Raw genomic sequence first — 4,957 nt, 5'->3', positions numbered from 1 at the left:
GAAGTCCCAGACCCTCCTGAGGATCTGATTATGTCTCTGTGCATATTGTACATGTAAATATCTATAATGTAATTTAAGAATCACATTTTTCTAATGGCAATCAACTGTTTGTTATTTATCTATTTATTATCCTGTCGAGTTAATGAAATAGATGATCTCTTTTTAAGTATATAACTTATATAATTTATCCTGATTTTCTAAAAATATGCAATAGCCTATGATTTCCCCCAGCACCTTGGGCAGAACTCTGCGTTGTTGGAAGAACTCTGGCCAGAAAACGTCACGCTAATTTATTGCCAGATATGGTTTATTTCTAAGCGTTGTTAATAAATGCTATTTACACCTTTTTCTAAAAGTTTTTTGTTTAATACATGATTGGGGTAGCTGTTTTATTTTTTAAAAGAAGAGTTAGCTTAGTCGGTAAAAGATAACTGAACCAGACACGCAAAATGTGGTTATCCAGTAAGAAACCACATTTTAGTTCGATGTAGCTGAAAGTGGGTGGATTAGAGGGTTAGGCCCCAAGTCTCTAAGGGGGCCCTTCATCTGCATTCCCTGCGCTAAATAGTAACTTTGGCCTGTATTTTTATCCTATCCTCCAAACAGCCTATGAGGCAAATAGGTCATGGTGTATTTATTATTCCCATTTTTCAGAGGGGAAAGCTAGGGCTCAGAGACGAATATTTGACTTATCCAAGGTCACGCCTACCCTGCCTAAGCATAGTGGTTGAGGGTCCAGTGGGAATAGGGTCCTAGTTTCCTGGCGGGTCAAGGGAAGGGGGTCATCATGCTTTCACGGACGCGCTGGGGAGAAAGGACTATTCTTGAGCTTGCCCTGTGACCCATCTTTTCTGTAGTTTCAGCATCAGGTATATGGATCTCAGAGTAGGCCTCTCAAAAGAGATGAGGTAGACGACTGTGCTGACTCCTGGAGACCCCTCTGGATGCCTCCCAACAAAATCCGGGGTCCCTTCGGTAAGGCGAGGAGCCCGGCCGCTCCTGCGCCACTTGTGCAACCGAGTTATTTTTTAAATTGACTTCGTTTTGTCTCCAACAGAATCTCATCTTCCTTGGCAAGCAGCCTGGGGAGAAGGCGAGCGTCGCGAGGAGGGAGCAGGGCCGCCCCCTAGCGAAGGGGAGAGGCACGAGGGCGCGGCCCGGGGCGCTCACCCGGAAAGCCCTAGACACCGGGGCTGCGGCTGGTCTCCTGCGAGGCTGCCCGGCGTCTCCTGGGCTCCCGGGGCGCCCTCCGCTGCGGGCCCGAGGCCCCGCGCGCTTGGCTGGCGCGCACCTTCTAACTGAGTCACCGCCCCCGCGCCGCGCAGGCCGGGGCCAGGCGAGGGGCCGCTCCGCAGCCCGGCAGCGGCTTGGTCAGCCAAGGTACAGTCGCGAATCTCCCCCGGTACCCACGGCCCTGCCGCAGGACAATATGTCGGCAGCATGCTAATTGCTTTAACCTAGTTTCAGACCCACCGAGGGGTTCCTCGCGCGCCGCGGGTGCCATGGACCTCGTCCAAGTGCAATTAAAGCGAGGCCGCGAGCCCGACCCCGAAGCGCGGCCTGGCCAGACACGCGGAGATTCTGGGTCGAGAAGCTCCCAGGAGGCCCTTGGCCATGGACCCTCTCACCCCTTCCAGCCTTCGCAGCTTCTCCCGGCCCTCCCCCTGAAAGATGGAGATTTCACACTGGAGACAGAATTTGGGAAGGAGAGAAAATAATTCGATTTTGTCCTGTAATAGAGCCCATTAAACATGAAAGTTGCTTTGGCACAAATGCTTCTATCAGGCATGTAATCTCATTACACTCATTAGAAAGTCAAATGTTAGGCAGACTTCAACTTAATTATAACCTATGTAAGTATTGTACCGTATTCTTCGTCTGTGTAGACCCGCGTTTCAATTGGGTTGGGTAATGTGGCACTCGGCAGTTAAAACACTACAATCATTGTGATGTGGCACCTTTTATTTTGCGTGTGATTCAAAGCCTCAACACATCCTATAGTGCGGTGCAGATGAAGCGGAAGAGCCGGGCTGAGCGTGTAAAACACCAGGGTCTCTATCTTGTCACTCTTCTGTCCTGACTTGGCAAGTCCCTTTAAACACAACCTTCAAAGAGACTGACAGCTTCTTTTTATTTACTCATAATCCATTCATTCTAGTGTAGCAATTCTTAAAAAAAAAAAAAAAACTGCCGCAGGAAAAGCAGAACAAACGTATCATTTCAGAGTCCCCTCTGGCGTCGGAAGCCTGAGCAGAGTTTGGTGCACGAGCCGTTCTCCTTGTGGCCGCGCCAGGCTGGAGAGCCTCTGGCCTGGGGCAGCTCTGGCCAGTAAATACAGCCTGGCACTGGAAAGATCAGTGTGGGGGCAGTTTGAGTGACAGGTATTCAGCTGTCCTGCTAAGTCCACACGTTTCTTCCAACTTAAAAAAAAATAGTAAGTTCTGTATGAAAATAATCGAATAAGCCAGACTCCTGGATGGCTAGGGAAACCCTTTGCTCAGCCTCGTTCTTCTGAGCGCCCACCAGCCCCAGGTTGAATCCAGGTCTGGGACCACCAAGGGAAAGAGGTTCAAGTCCCCACTGGCTGCCTTGGTCCATTTAGCATAATAAAGAGGCTGCAAACCCAGAACGGGGTACACATCAGGATCTCTCCTCAGGAGCTGGCTAAGTCTTTCTCCAGTGGTCTAGACTCCGCTGCTGGAGACTGACTGTGGGAGGAGGGAGTACTGGAGAGGGTTTGCTCAAGTCTTCTGAAAAGAGAGTTTGGGTGAGGTGCCCTCCCTTCCCCCAACAACTTCTCCCCTCCCAGCAAATATATATACTCAATTCCAGCCTATCCTGCTGGTCGCCCATCCTAGGCTGCACGGCCACTGGGCCTCCACAATGTCAGAATGCCAATGGCTGTCCTCAGTGAAAGCCCCTTCTGCTCATCCCTCTATCTCCCCTACATTTCCGGGGGGCATGAGGTCAGAGTCTTTCTCCTCATTGCCTTAAAAGATTTTACACATCATGAGATGATGGCTTTCTATTTTCAAAGGATGGAAACCTGAGGTCATCCTTCTTCCCTTTTGTTTTTCATCAGAAAATTCTTAGTTCTGATGTGAGGTGGGGAGAGGGGGCTCCTGAGGGGAGGTCGAGGGAGGCCAGAAGAGGAGAGGGGAGCCACTTCCCCATCCTGAGCTGGGTGGCCTCTGTGATGGAGCCCCCTTGTGGAGCCTCTTCCTGCCCATGGAGGAGACACAATGGCTTAATTAAAAGCCCTCATAAAAAGTTGAATTCTGGAACCCAGAGGTCCTGTAAGACAGCAGAAGTAGGTGGGAAAGACAGCGAGTCTCCCACCCCAGGTTGGGAGCAGAGCGCACAAAGAGCCTTGTTGGAACTCCTGTGAAATCGGCTGTGGGGTTCCCAGGACTGCTCATCTGCCAGTACCAGGATTAACGCCCCTCCGTGGAGAGGGTGTGAAGCCTCTTACGTCCATAAACTCATCCCATTTCCATTAATGGGCCTTTGCGGTGGCACCGAGTACCAGCTGCGAGGTTGAACAAACACCAGTTGAGCACTCCCTGGCGAACCTCTCTGGGAAGAGCCCTCGCCCTCCCTCTCTCCCTCGTCCTCCCTCCCACTGCCATTCCAAAGCCTTCTGCAGCCTGTGGGAATGGTCCTAAATAATTCCACAACCAATTGCGTTGTTGAGATCTGGAACCACTGGTAGGAAGCGATTCCCACGACGGGATGTGGGGTCTGGCCAACAGGTGTTCAGATTTGGCCCAGGGAGATGGGGAAACCCAGGGAGGGAGACGGGGCTGCCAGAAAGCAGGCTGCTCAGGGCCTCCCGGCTTTACAGGCCGTGGAAGCCGCAGACAATCGAAATGATATCTTTATTGCTAGGTTCATGTCCTGGGCTATAACATATCAATCCCTGTCGTGGTTCTCTAGGATGCACCTGGTATTTCAAACTTGTTCTTTTTGTGCTTCTGGGTCCTGGGCTGCAGCTGCCTAAAACAAGCAAAGAGAGAGGCCCTTACAATGTCTCCAAGACGTGTTGGCATGGTTTGCCTGTCTTTAATGTACCATTAACTATTGTCTTTACACAATATGGGAACTGTAAAGCATGACATGTGTTATAATAAAACACATTTTCAATGATACACTTGGACTTGAGGCTGGGGTGCTGCAAACAAACAGGCCCAAATCTTGTTTTGTCTCCCTTGCTAAGCCTACTGGCAATTAAACTTAAGACCACTGTTTCCCCCCGTCCTGATCAGCCAATTAAATTTTATGTCTCCTAATTTTTCACATAGAAAAAAGTCTCCGTGCTGGCCCCTAAAGACATTGATTTTCTTGCTATCACCTGGCGCTCAGACCTTACTTCCATTTATCAAGAAGGGAAACGTCAGGCGTTACATAAAGTGACTCTGTTACCATAAGGCTCTCACCATCCTGGCCTATTGTTTTCCCTTGTTAATAACTCATTACCAGGATTTAACAAATCAACCATTACATATGTTTTGTGTCTCCATATTTTGATCCGTACGATTAAGCAGATGTTACGATTGAAAATTGAAAAGTCCAAGGCTACTCTAGTCTGAAAGAAAGAGGGCAGCCTCAAACAACGAGCTAACAATGAGATTCAGAAGATCTTCAGAAAAACATTTACCACCAATAAACAGACTCCAACCTGCTCCATTTCAACCATTGTGTGCTTTGGGGGAATAATTAAGTTTAATAGGAATAGGTCTGGAGGGTTTTCAATGCCAAGACCACAGGTGCGGGGTGGCATGATGAATGATTTGCCTGATTTTTGCCAAGCTCAAGGGCTCTTCTCTTGGACTTTCAAGCAGATAGAAAATATTGTCATTTCTTTTAATTCACAGCATTACTTTCAAGCCGAACAAAGGCAGGGGCCGGGGGGAGGCGGGGGAAGGGCTCGGCTGTAATGAAGCGCCTCGGAGGCGGA

The sequence above is a fragment of the Ursus maritimus genome, unplaced genomic scaffold (assembly GCF_017311325.1).
Source record: "Ursus maritimus isolate PB19 unplaced genomic scaffold, ASM1731132v1 scaffold_31, whole genome shotgun sequence".
Lineage (NCBI taxonomy): Eukaryota > Metazoa > Chordata > Mammalia > Carnivora > Ursidae > Ursus > Ursus maritimus.
This window is presented reverse-complemented; position numbering follows the sequence as displayed.